The sequence below is a fragment of the Eleutherodactylus coqui genome, chromosome 6 (genome assembly GCF_035609145.1).
Source record: "Eleutherodactylus coqui strain aEleCoq1 chromosome 6, aEleCoq1.hap1, whole genome shotgun sequence".
In the NCBI taxonomy this organism is placed as follows: domain Eukaryota; kingdom Metazoa; phylum Chordata; class Amphibia; order Anura; family Eleutherodactylidae; genus Eleutherodactylus; species Eleutherodactylus coqui.
Window position 1 is genome coordinate 80,265,034 of NC_089842.1, and position 14,613 is coordinate 80,279,646.

General features: G+C 47.6%; 1 protein-coding gene across 2 annotated transcripts in view; it reads left to right on the plus strand.

The window, feature by feature from the left end:
- ETFB (electron transfer flavoprotein subunit beta) overlaps window positions 1–7,833 on the plus strand; it is a 50,256-nt gene extending 42,423 nt beyond the window's left edge. For both annotated transcript variants that reach the window (XM_066607048.1, XM_066607047.1), the window contains exon 7: window positions 7,573–7,833. The gene's annotated coding sequence lies outside the window, so the exon portion shown is untranslated. The remainder of the gene's footprint in view (window positions 1–7,572) is intronic.
- Window positions 7,834–14,613: the final 6,780 nt, after the last annotated feature.

Below are 14,613 nucleotides of genomic sequence, written 5' to 3' on the forward strand. Positions count from 1 at the left end.
ATTTCCTCAGTGTTGCACAGGTGATATAATTATTGTCAGTGCCTCAGACATTGCCACAGGTGTTCTTACTATAGGATATCCTGAAAACATGACCTGCTGGGGGTCCCTGAGAACTGGAGTTGGGGACCCCTGCTTTAAAGGGCTTATTCGAATATTAGTGATCAGTGGGGTCTCAATGCTGAAGCCCCCACCAATCCTCTCCTCACTGCGGAGTCAGTGAATCCCCACAGTGAGGAGGAGATTGAAGAGAGCGGCGGTCACACATGCACGTTGCCACTTAATTCCTCTTCAGTGGGGCGACCGGTGATAGCTGAGCGCTTGCACTGGGCTGTTGCCATCAGCCGCATTAAAATAAGGCACCGCTGCTCATGTGCAACCGCCATTGCATTCAATCTCCTTACTGCAGGTTTGTAGTGAGCCCACAGTGACAAGATGAGGGGGACACAACCGCTGTTCTCAGAATCAGTTGGGGTCTCCGCTCTGAGACCCTCGCTAATCAGACTATCATTTATCCTGTGGATAAGTGGTAAAAGTAAACTTGGGAATAATCCTTTTAGGCTGCCTGCACACCAGCGGAAATTCCGCGGCGGGATTTCCCATGGAATTTCCCCCGCTGGAAGCCTGCATTGGATTGCGTTAACAAACGCAATACTATGCAGACGACCGTGATTTGGCCGCGCGGAAATATCGCACGGCAAATAAATTGCGGCATGCCCTATTTCTAAGCGGGGCTCACAGAGAAGTGTCACACACCTGCCGCCGGCTCCGGTCTGCGCGGCAAGCCGGCACATCAAACAGCCAGAGCCGACGGGCGCGGGTGAGTACGCACTGGTCTCTGCAGGCGGTCAGGTCCCTCAGCGAGAATCCTCGCCGCCGGATCAGACCCGCCCGTCTGCAGGCGGCCTTACTGTATGATCTGTGCTGTAGTACTTTTGACGCTCTGACAATATACACCCCACCATTGTTGCAGTGTTTCCGCTTGAATAGCAGTGAACAGAGAATCCCCTGATCACCACCGTTCATTCTGTACACTGCAGTCCCAGTGGATTGCAGCATACTGTGCAAGGGGAAAGCAAAGGCGGATCCTCATTTCAACACATCACAGAGATGCTATGTGGCCCACAGCCATACCTTGCCTGCTGCTCATTGAAGGACCCCAGGGCTGTCTGTCCAGGATGCCATACAGTACCCCAACAGACTGTGAATTCTAAGGCTCTATTCACATCCGTGTCGGAGGATCCCAGAAAGTTGCGCAGGCAGAGGTTTTTCGTCCGGTAAAAATCCTGGACAGGTGCAGAAACCAAATAGACCCCATTGTAGTCGGCAGGGTCTGTTGGGCACAATTCTGGTCCCGTTATGAGACGCATCCATTCATCCACGGGATTCTGTGTTCCTGCTTCCAAAACTGAGCAGTAAGATGGAATTCCTAGTGCAGATGTGAGTTTAGCCCAAGTACTGTACACAAGCTAATGTACTTGGATATATACATGCGTTAATATGTAACATCATAAATGAATAAACATCTTGGGGAATTGTTACTAAAAATGGAATTTTAAAGTAAGAAATGATAAAAACACGCAGACAGTAATTTTGCACGTTCTACCTACTGGTTCCAGAACACAAATGTAATATATTAGTTAAGCCGATAAGTGAATAGCATTTAAAAAAAAAAGTTAAAGGGGTTGTCTCGAGGAAGCAGTTAATTTTTTTTTTTGCCCAGTCCCCCTTATTCAGCATACAAAACTAAGCACCCGTTTAAATGACTTTTAAAGCCGGTTTCTACTCACTGTTCCAGCGTTTCAGCAACTTTTAAAAACTTTTCCAAAGATGGCCGCCGGTTCTTCTCCCAAAGTGTACAGCCCTTGCTTCAGCCCGACGTGCGCGCTCCCGAGACGCCGCCAGCTGTGTCTCCATGGCAACCGGACGCATCGCAGCCGCCGACCAGACGCCCACCGCCAGGCAGCAGGTAAGCGGCGCTAGCCCCCGGCTCCCCAGCGCTAGTTCCCCCGGCGCAGCGACAGCCCCCCCGGCCTAGCGACAGCCCCCCCCCATCGCAGCGACAGCCCCCCCGGCCTAGCGCTAGCTCCCCCGGCCTAGCGACAGCCCCCCCGGCCTAGCGACAGCCCCCCCCATCGCAGCGACAGCCCCCCCGGCCTAGCGCTAGCTCCCCCGGCGCAGCGGCAGCCCCCCCGGCCTAGCGCTAGCTCCCCCGGCGCAGCGGCAGCCCCCCCGGCCTAGCGACAGCCCCCCCCCATCGCAGCGACAGCCCCCCCGGCCTAGCGACAGCCCCCCCGGCCTAGCGACAGCCCCCCCCCATCGCAGCGACAGCCCCCCCGGCCTAGCGACAGCCCCCCCGGCCTAGCGCTAGCTCCCCCGGCCTAGCGACAGCCCCCCCGGCCTAGCGACAGCCCCCCCCATCGCAGCGACAGCCCCCCCGGCCTAGCGCTAGCTCCCCCGGCGCAGCGGCAGCCCCCCCGGCCTAGCGCTAGCTCCCCCGGCGCAGCGGCAGCCCCCCCGGCCTAGCGACAGCCCCCCCCATCGCAGCGACAGCCCCCCCCGGCCTAGCGCTAGCTCCCCCGGCGCAGCGGCAGCCCCCCCGGCCTAGCGCTAGCCCCCCCGGCGCAGCGGCAGCCCCCCCCGGCGCAGCGGCAGCCCCCCCCCGACCCATCACTTACCTGGGAGGCTTCTCGGGGCGGCTGGGCTGGGCTGGTCTTCTCCGCTGGGCAGCTCCAGTTTCTGCACCTTCCTCTAACAGAGGATGGTGCAGAATGGCCGCTTCAGCGCGCTCCCGAGCAGTGACAGCTCGTCTGCGCATGCGCAGAAGAGCTGTAGCGGCGAGCACACTGAAGCGGCTCGTGCTCAGAGCAGAAGACCGGACTGCGCAAGCGCGTCTAAAAAAGCAAGCCGCCAGCGAATTTAGACGGAACCATGGAGACGAGGACGCTAGCAACGGAACAGGTAAGTGGAATAACTTCTGTATGGCTCATATTTAATGCACAATGTACATTACAAAGTGCATTAATATGGCCATACGGAAGTGTATAACCCCACTTGGTTTCGCGAGACCACCCCTTTAAATTCTTCTGGTCTTTAAGGACAACTATGATACTTAAGGGGTTAAATGAAACCTCTGGAGAAGAGACCTCCAACTTCAGCCCATTGTTAATCCCGCAGGTCGGTAACGTGGAGCGGACCCCCTGAATCGCGCTCATCTGCAGCTGTACCTCGCCTCACCAATTAGACAATTAATTAATGTAACTAGGTAATTGAAGTTGTCATCCTGCGATGTGAAGTGTCTCCTGCTGAGGGGGGGGGGGTGACTAGGAAGTGGCATCAATATTTTGGTGCCTAATTTGATAAATGTTAATTTGATAAATATGGTTTTAATGATGTTTTGTTTACAGAGGTTCTGCAATGTGTCGCGCTCGCACAGACCTCAGATGGAGTGATAAACAGTGTCACATCTCCAAGCGCCATTGTTTCAGCCTGCCGTCCTCCGCATGTATGAAAGGGCTGCAGCAGATGGGCTAGTGCTTGGTTTAACACCCACTACAGCAGAAGGGGCTTTCTTGTAAAAGTTCAGCAACTTTCTAATGTACTTTATAGATCAAGACCTCTTGATTTAGATGTACATAAAGAAAATTAAAATACCCACTCGAAATATTCACTGACAACAAAGGCTAAAAAACCCCATGTGACCGCAGATATCATGTGTCTAGTATAGGTTATTGCCTATCGGTGCAGGTAAAATGCATCAAACTATCCGGACCAGATCCGTATTTAGGCCGCTGATGGATACACTGTAGCAAACTCTCAGCTTCCAATGTTTTATTCTTCCTTTTGCCACTACTGAACCAGATCATCAGAGCTGAAGCCACTTGGAGGGTATAGTCACATGGTGCAGATTTTGACATGGATCCCCAGCGGACTTCACCCCTTTTTGAATTGGCCACAGGACCATATCTAAGGATAGCAGATAAGGCATATGGACACGAACAAACTTCATGTAAAAAGTCCCAAACTTCTAACTACCACCTTAAACTACTTTGCACCTTTCCTTCTCCTTGTCTCCTTCAGCATCACTGCTAATATATGCTAATATAGGCAATCTAATGAGCAGTGACACATGGCCCGTTTCTGTTGCTTTCTGCCTCTTTCCAAAACCCCTTGATTGCACTCTGCATGTCTTTCACTCCACATCACCACCAATCGGTCTACTTTCCCCTTTGGTAAATCTAGTCCACAGCCCGTCTTCCTCTACCTGTGGTAGCCATAACTATAGTCCCCAAAAGTTTCCTTGCAGATAGATAATAATTGGAAAAACGTAATACTCCCCCCTTTCCCATAGCCGTAGACCAGTTACACAGACGGGCGTGGTGCCGCATTGCCACAGAACACCCCATATAAATCTTGTGCCAAGCTCATTTTCTGCTGTCACCCCTCACCACCCTCTGCAGTTCTGCTGCTGTTTATTTCCTGGAGCGGGAAGGGTTAAGGAGCTGCCAGGTCTTGTCATTTGTGAGATATCCTAGTCTTTGTGACAATGCTTGCAGGAGCAGTCATGTCGGGTCACACCATGCGGTGGGGAACAGCTGTGACAATCCTCCTGCGGATGTTATCGCACAGTACGCTGCCGGTGAATCTCCTATCTGTGCCGCCGCCTGACAGGTGACAAATAAGAGAGCTATGTGTCCCTTCAATCCACAGACAGCGCTGTATGTAGAGGAGGGGGCCAAGACTGACACCTAGTAAGCAGAGCGGGGACAGATGTGTTCCGTTACCAGTCGTTATGGGGTGATTGTGAAGTCTATGGCAGCGGTGGGTGGGGGTGGCCACAAGGAAGACTGCAGGAAAGAGGTCCCTAAACTGCAACACGGGCAAGAAGGAAAAGTGGAATGGGCACCAACTAAATCAATAGATGCAAAGTGCAGCCATAAAGTGTCTAACAACATTATACTTCAAGAGCGAGAAGACCTATAAAGATTATGGCGTGCACCTCCAATATAACAAAATATAACCTGCTTTATTATATTTGTGACAATCTGGTGGTAAGACGGAGGGCTGGAGAAAGCGAGAAAATGTAGGTTGTGCTTAATCAATAATGGTATTACCCCTGCATGGTACCCGCACATGTGCCCTGACCCCAGGCGTATCGCTCCTGCATGGGTGGCTTCATCAAGCGACCAAAGTTCAGCAAGCCAGCTGAGGATACCTGGCACTGCCCTCATAAAGCTGTCCGTTATAGATGACTTGCGGCCCATACTTCTCAGTCGCTTAGATGTCGGCTCCTGTTAGTAGATCAGATAAGAGGGGCAGCAGTTGGCACGTCCGTATGCGGTAACTACTCTGTGGGCATGTGATGCTGCTCTCCAGAGGTCACTGATAATTCTGTGCTGGGTACAATGGTCTGAGCTGTATTCTGTATGGATTTTATTCCTGTGCTGGCACTACTTGTCTAGACACTGCAGTGTAGAATATCTGTGGGGGGCAGCCTTGTGTAGGCAGCTGGTGGTACTATGGGCGCACTGCTGGTGTGAGCAGTCCAGTTAAACCATGCAGGGGTCTTTGGCATCACTGGCTCTGGGGGCACTTGGTGAACACCATATTCCGATTTCAGTCCTGTTTGTGTAGCTGTGGTGATGGATGGTGGAGGGGCATATATCTGCCAGTTTCATGTGCGGCTCTGCATTCGTGACTGAGGCTCCAGATTGGCAGTTAGCCACTATTGGGGTTGTTGCCCCCTTTCCTATAGGTGCAGACCCCTCTATTCACTTCTAACCAGAATAGCCATTTAATGAAAAAGTTAACTCCTTACATAACGGGAAATACTTAAAGGGGTTTCCCCATTGCTTAAAATTGCTCCACAGCCACTCCGTACTTCCTGGTTACTGCTGACCAGGACATGTGACTGCTGCAGCCAATCACTGGCTAAAGAGAGTTTTTCTGAGGATTATCTAGTATGAATAGAATGGCACTATTACCATGTTCTAACGTATCCGTCTGCTGCAGTGCAGGATGTTATGGTAGCGCCACACTGGATAGAAATGCTGCGGATTTGCTCAGGTAAAAATCTGCAGTCGTCTACAGTATCGGGCACACGGATACGTTTTCGGGATCTTGTCTATGTGCTGCGGATTTATTTTCAACACAGAAAGGTTTGTAAATCCTCCGCTCGTCTTTCTGTCGTGGATTTTCAACATGAATTTTACCCTTTTCAGTGCAGGGCTGTCAGATCCGCTGTGAATCGCAGTAAAATCTGCATGCAGATGGTAAAAAGTCTGACATGAATCGCGGAGAGATGCCTACTGCAGGCTAGGCAGTACTTACCTATGGGGTACGGCACCCAGAGAGGATCCTGCCCAGGTGTGTCCTAGATAATAGGACCCGTATCAGCAGCTCTACTGCCCAGCATGCCGTGTGGTCTCTGCTCCGGCGGTAGAGCGTAAATGGGTTGTCCGGAACACTTTAAACAGTCTGAAAGCGGGGAATGTGCTAACATAACAACTACACTATGTAGACAAAAGTATTGGACACCTGAAAGATGATGAAATTCAATTTTATTCACATTTTTCAATACAGTATTGGGCTGACTTTGGCCTCAACAACTGCAGGAACCCTCCTAGGCTGCTTTCCACCAGATTCCTATAGACGTGTGGAGGGATTTGCCTCTGTTCCTCAAGAACTGCTTCAGATAGTGATGCGGGGGTTGATGGATGTGTTGGGCGTACACGGATACGGCATTCTAGTTCATCCAAAAGATGCTTGATGAGATTGGGCCGGCCAATGAAGCTTGCAGACGTTCTGCTCCTCAAACTAAGCCTCAACACTACATGCTGTATGACATGGTGCTCGGCCATGTTGGTAGAGACATGGTGCTGCAGCATAATATTGGCACAGGGTAGGTAATGGCACATTGTCCTGAATGGTGTTTAGGGTGGACTTCACTATAACCAATGGCCCTAGTCCTTCCCAGCAAAAAAACGCCCAACACCACCTCAAAACTTCACTGTTGGGACAAAGTAGTAGCTTAGAAACCGCTTGCAAGACGACCGCCACACCCAAGTGCGGCCATCTGATTGGAAGATGGTGTCCTGTGATTCAGGCGTCCACGACGCTTGCTTCCACGCATGTCCAGTCCAAGAACGACGCTCCAAGCACCATCACAGGCACCTCTGTGCTTTGACTGCTGTGATGTTGTGTGCAGCCTATGGCCACGGTAACCCTTCGCATGCAGTTCCCTACGGACAGCACCGGATCGGTGGGGGTCCTAATACTTCTGTCAACATAGTGTATTACTCGCCTGGTAAATCCTGTCACTCTTGCGGTCTCTCTAATCTCTGTTGCTGTTTTTTGCAGTGATGTTCCATCTATTTGCACATGACCGCTGCAGCCAATCACTGACCTCCGTCACATGCCTACTCTGCTACCGTCACTGCTGAGGACTGTGATTGGCTGCCTCGGTCACATGCAGGTTGTTGGAACTTATACAGTCACCCAGCTTTCCCAGGAACAGAAATTTTAAAAAAAGTGTTACTTAGACTTCCTAATGAGATCAATATTCTTGTTTTCCAGGCTGCAGACAGAGCTGTGACCTCAGATGTCGGAGGAGCGGGTCTCATCACCATCCGGCTGTACCGTCCCCATCACTCACTGCTGCCTTGCCGGACCACCGCCGGCCACCCGTTACGATTGTAGCAGCGCCTCTCCATAATTGGGAGGTGGGCAGAGGAGAAGCAAATGGAGATCAATGTGGCGGTTGTTTTTATTTTACTTTCTCTCCGCTGTAATTAAACTTTTGTCTATAAATAAAAGTTCCTCCTTTGTACGTCCGGACCGCAATTTTCTTGTGATTATTTAATAATGGCGCCCTGTGGGGGATGTGAACCATGCCGAGAAATAAAGGAGCTACAATGTGAGTGCAGCCATGTGTAACCCTCTCCTCTAGATCCTGGGGAAATCAGTGGCTTGCACTATATTATCAGTCCGGATCCGTGTAATTATCTGCACTCTCTGGCCCAGCTGCCTTACATTCTGGAAATGCTGATAGAACAATGCCATCTGTCTTGCCACCGTTTTTCCTATTGAATTCTCTGCTGTGTAACGTAATACTATCTCTGTATAGTAGTAAGAGCTCTAAAATCCCCTGTATAGACATAAATGAAATCATTCTGGTTACATGAAGTCACCACTAGAGGGAGCTTAGAAGCTTAGCAAGTACAGAGCACACCATACACTATATTTACCAAGCTCCCTCTAGCCATGGCTGTAGGAAGTTATTGTAGTGGCCTTTGCTGGAGATGTGTATCAGAAGTATGAAGTACTGGCTGCCATAAAAATACATTACGGAATCCAGCAGTTTTGCTGCTTTATTATCTATCATTCACATGCAGCGTGGCATTAAGACTCCAGGGGGAGCCCAGGGTGGCAGTACCAATGTGGTTCACTGATGGAAATGCAGGGCAACCCGCCGAATTATCATGGCGTCATTAATAGGTTGCTGGTCTGCATGGTGAACTACATATATCAGAATGGTCTGGCACCCTGTATCCACTATGTGTGGGAGTGTACACCAAGCATCCACCCCCCTCATTATCAAGAGGCAGTGTGAGTGGTTGTCTTATCGGTGTCCTGCACAGGTGTTATTGGCTCCTCCATTTGGTGGTCAGCTACCTGCATGGTGAGAGGGTCCAGAGAGTTGAAGCATTTGGTTATCTTTAGCTGTCACATTGAAATTAATGGAGCAGTGGTGCGTATGTGCAACCGCCCTCACTTCAGGATGCTCCAGAGCCCCGTTCTTGGGGTTCAGTGAGGGTCTCAGCCGTGGACCTCCACCAATCTAAAAGTTATCTCCTATCCTGTGAAAAGGGGATAATTGTCAAATCTGGCACAACTCCTTTAACCCCTTAAGGACCAGACTGCTTTGTACCTTAAGGACCAGACACTTTTTTAGGGAGCTTACCCATGTGGTAGTTTAACTGTCCTATTTTTTTCTTTTTTTTTTTTCTTTTTCCCTCCAGCTACCAAAAGTATTTGTGCTGCATTTTTTTTCCTGTGACATATAGGACACAGCTTTTAATATCTTTTTCAGCCTTTTTTTTATTTGGGGTAAAACGCTTTAAAAATGTTAAATTTTTTTAAAACATAGTTATTGTTTTAATTAGTATATTTACGCTAAAATAAAGTATGAGAATTGGTTCCTTATTTTGTTTTGGATGTTTTAATATGTAATATGTACGATTTTGGATTACAGGGAGCATACGGCGATGCTTTTGGTTGCGTTTGGCTTTGGCTTATTTTTTTTCTTATGTATATATTTTTATTTTATTCTGTAATTATGTTTCACTTAATAAAAAACATAACTACATAAATATCTAGACCCCGATGACGTCACATAAGATCTCTGCGATAGGAGCCCCAGTTACAGAGGAAAACATTCCCTGTGGTGACAATAGTCACTGACAGCTGATGAGGGTCTGTGAAGACCCTGCAGCTCTGCTGTGCTAGGGAATCCCGGCGGTCACGTGACTGCCGGCTCGTGTAGTGGAAGAAACACTTCCACTTTCACTCTTTGAGCGCTGTGTACTAAAGAAAAGAGGAGACAGAAGGGGTTAAAATCCCACTTCTCCCTCCTCTTCCGGGTTATCAGCTGTGACTAACAGCTGACAACCCGTCCTCCTTCTGATTGATTGCAGAAGCTTTAATCTCCGCCGTATTTTTATTATCAACTGGGATTAAGGCCTCGTTCACATGGGCAACAAGGTCGTGCGATTTTGTAGCGTTGCTACAAATTGCATGTATGAGAAGCCCATGCTTTCCTATGGGTTCCTTCACAAATGCGATATTGTGTAGCATGCTACAAAACGACACAAAAATCTCACGGGTCCGGCGATATGCACGCAACTCGTGAGGTTTTGTAGCCCATGTTTCACTATGGAGCCTTCCTCTCTGCTGCATCGCATCACACAAAAACGCGATTTTTATGCAATGCAACTTTGACAGTAGGAAACCTACTGTCAAAGCTAAAATTTAAGTCCTGGCTGCAGAAAAAAAATACATATACATCACCTCTCCCTCGCTGTCAGCCCGGCCGCATCTTCTCCCTGGGTCCCCGGCAGTGATCTTCTCCTCTTCTGGCCGGGGATTCAAAAATCCCTGCCTCCTGGAAGTGCTGGCTGAAATTGGCCGACGCTTACCCAATCACAGCTAGTGCTCGATGAATGGCAGTGATTGGTTCAATCATAGCCATTCATCGAGTGCTGGCTGCGATTGGCTGACGCTTAGCCAATGGGGTTATATCAGCTGACCAGATGAGGATTCCTGGGTGTTTATATGTCAGTATTCTATTGCCCAGCTTTACATATATAATTATATACCAGAAGATGTCCAGAACATTAGTGATATGGGCCAGTATGAGCCATATCGATGTATAACTTGTATCAGCTGTACATATATACAGAAGCAGCCTAGGTTATTCCGCATCATCTTGTATAAAGGGTGATTCAAAAGTCATATACAAGTAGTAAACTTTGTAGAACACTTAGATTGGGGGGTGGACTTTTTGGTACTTTGCTGGTGCCAGTTATCTTGGATTCAGCCCAATAAACTTCAATGGAAAGGGGGTTATGGGATACAGGATTTAAGGGTAGGATTTTATCAAAAATTGATAAATTCGGTCATTTTTCAATGCCTGAAACCTTTTTAAAGTGACAGATGATGTAATGATGAGGCTTAATAAAGTTATGTTGAATAATGGGGTAGGGAATACACTAATCGTGTCTTTTCAGGTACCAGAAGGTACTGTTAACCATCCAGGACAGAACTGAGATCATCCTGATGGCCAGTAACAGAAGTTCAGGAACACCCAAGAAGACAGCCAGTGAGGGCATGAGCTATAAAGAAACAGATTTGGAAGTTCAGGGACCCTGGTAGTGTCCAGGACGGACAGAGGACTGGTTTGTATGGTTGCCACTTGTGTGTGTTGTGGATCCTTACGACGGTTAGCTAACTCCATGCCCTAATGCCAGTCTCCCAGGACTTTTATGTGGACTCTTCATGAGAACAGCTGGTGACACCTGGTGATCGGACAGGCTACTCGGACCACCAGTCCTTGGTTTGTCCTGGGCACTACTGGTTTCCCCTGAACTTCTGAATCAGTTTTCCGATAGTTCGTAAATTTACTGGCTGTCTTCCTGGGTGTTCTTGATTGAAGGCCTCGGCCACCTCATATGAACTTCTGTTACCGACCACCAGGATGATCTCAATTCTATCCTGCATTAACAACGTCTTCTGGTACCTGAAAATACATGCAATTAGTGTTCTCCATACCACACAATTCAACATAATGTCTATTAACCCTTTGCAATCCAATTTTGGATTCCGGGTTTCCTAGGTGGCTTTCTCTTTCTGCCATTATACAATGGCGCCATCTGCTCGCTAGAGCCAGTACTGCGGTATGGGACATGCTGGAGAGGTCCCCGACAACAGAGCAGCCAGTAATCTACAGTAAGAATACCCTGCTGGACGTCTTCTGACATCGGAGCTGTATAGGCTTTATACAGAATGTCTTTAGATGTCAGACAGTGAATTGGAAAGGGTTAATACTCAACAGGATATCATCTATAACATGAAAATGGTTACAGATCTTGAAAAATTATCTACATCCTATGAAATTCTACCCTTAATCATAAAATTATGCAAATATTGTTTTGGCTACCCAAGAACTATAAAAAAAAAAAAAAAGATAGGGTTGTTGCGCCACGAATGCAAAATCATGTAAAAAGTGACCGTTCATTTAGGACTGAAGCACACTGGTCACTAAGGGATATATCAAGTGTCATGTAATATATAATATGGGAAATCTCTCCATTCATACATATAACCCTGCCGGTGTACAGACAGACCCATCATCCTGCTATGTGTGAATACTATTTGAAGTTGTTCCTGTTTTTCCTGTTGACTCTTTGTAGCAAATAAAAAATGCGGTATAACAGAGCGCCCGTCCTTCGCTCGGCTCGCTGCATTCCTGGCACTGTTCTACATTCTATACTTCACACACTCACTTCAGACATTTCGTCAATTCCATTGTGGCATGAGGAGTGTGCGGAAGGCAGGAATGTCATAATATAAGGCTGCATGTGTGTTTTCTGCTAGGCTGAGATTTTTTATTTTTTTTCCATACTAGGAAAACTCTTCTTGTATTATGGGGGGGTTTGAATCCTTCCTTATACTATAGGCACATCGAAAGCTGCACTGAGAATTCTGCAGATAACCAAAAGCATATATTAGTTATGCATTTAGAACTTCCTTGTGTGTAAACTATAAACAATCGGTAGGAGCGTTGCTTCGGTTGTGGCTGGAGTAGAACTCTTCATAATGTACTAAATAGAATTACAGGACAAAGTTTTGCTTTTGATGTTCCTAGGATAGAACATGTAATAAGGCACTTGATATAATTATTGACACTACAAGAGCATTTTGCTTCGGATAGGGCTGGAATAAAATGTAATCAAGCCCTTGAGCCTGAAGAAAGAGAAGTACAACCTAATTCAGATAAAGCGAGTCGTTACTATATAAAAGAGAACTGCTGGAAGCTGTAATAATATCTTTATATAGCGCCAACATGTTCCCCAGCCCTTTGCCTTTGCCCCCTTTGATTAGTAAAGTCTGACATTACATGCAGTATTAGGGCTTATTCAGACGGGCATATATTGGTCAATATACGGCCGATATACACTGCCCCTCTCCTGCAAGGAGTTGCCTCCCTTCGCCACTGTTTGCAATGAGAAGGGGACGGAACTTAGCTCTGCCACCGTCCCATTGCAAATAGTGGCAAGAGGGCAGGAGCTCAGTGCACTAGCTCCCGTCCCGCCTCCTCCCCTTTCGGAGAGGGGCAGCGTATATCGGCCGGGTGTGAAAACCCGACTAATATACGCCTGTCTGAATAAGCCCTTAAACTAGTAATGTGAACAAGAGGAGTGAGGACCTCGCTCACAAGAGCTTACACTTTCTAGTCACTGAACGATCACTTTATTAGGAACACCTAGTCAATAATGTGTTGGTCTGCTTTTTTGGGGGTGATTGCAGCTTTCAGACATCGGGGAACAGATTTCACAAGGTGGCGAACATCCTCCATGCTCAACACGAGCCATACATGCTGCAGCTGCTCCGTCGGTTGGTGCACATTTTGTGGATAAGGGAGTAGATCTTATAGACCTTTTGTGGAATATCCTAAACATATTCAGTTGGGTTACCGTCCGGTGAGTTTGGGAGCCAAGGCAGGGTGGAGAATTCATTGTTGTGTTCCTACAATCACTAGTGATTTCAGTTTGATAACCTGGATTGTTGTACTGTTAATAGATGGCACTGTTGTTGGGGAAGATTTCTTGAAGAAATTGGTAAAGATGGTCAGCTAACTAGTCCTGGCCATCCGTATAGTTCAGCAGGTAAGGAGATTTGTCACTCCAGACGAGCTTCTGCCATGTGCCCAAGGTCTATTAACGTCTGTCGTGGACCCATGAGCAGCCGAATCATCAGGGGCTACCCTTGTTGGTCTTCAGCTATTGATCTCCAGTCCATGCAAGGTATGCTGCATGGTCCTTGTGGAAATTCCTCAAACCTCCCCACTGTTCTACTTCTTGGTCAGTTGGTCTACTGTGACTCGTCATTGCTGAGATACAAGACCTACCACCCAACACTTGCCACAGGTGGCCTTCTGCCGGATGTCTGTCCATGGGTCACCACATTTACCCATGACTACCAAATGTTGTCTTCTGCTGCCCAAAGAAGAGGTCAACATATTATTTGGGAGCAGATCGGGACACGGCCATCACGTGGTACCACGTTACTGATCACAAGATGTCACGTGCCATCAGTGATCATTCAGTGTATAGAAGACAGGAACGTCTTCAGGGTCCTTCATAGTACAGTGTACGCTACTATAGAGAGGTAATATTAGGCAATCAGTGCCTGGACTTCAGTGATATTAGAGTTTTACCAGTGAAGTGCCCATAATAAATGACTAGATCTTCCAGCCAAGCACCTTTGCCATAAATCATCAGCATCTATATGATTGAATGAGGTTTCAAGTTGGTCCAGGGAAGACCCTTGGATTTGGAAATACAGTATATTCTAAGTAAAAGCTGTTTCTTTAGAACTTGGCAGTATCGCTGGAGGGGAAAATGTTGGGGAAATACAGAAATGTATTCTTGACTGGAAATGACAACTCTCCGGAGGATTTTCCTCAATGAGCTACAGAAAGGAAAATACGAAAAATGATAAGGAAGAGGCACCTTATAAATGACACTGGAGAACTGCCTAAATAGCAACTTCCTAAAGTATTATTGTTATGTAAAGGGGTATAAAAAGTAGTGAAGACAGCCCCATTATACAGTTAGGATATAGCCACCCTCAGTCACATATTGCAGAGCGCATAACTATATTAGGGAATTGTCCATATTTAAACACCCTATTGGAGAATTCTGCATTAATAGAGGTGATATACCAGAGAGCAAGTTCAAAGAGGGTCTCTCATTCCGGAGGACTCAGCATGTCCATGCATTACACAGACAGCCCTTTGATTTCAATGAGAACCATGTAATTCCTAATTTTGCCTGT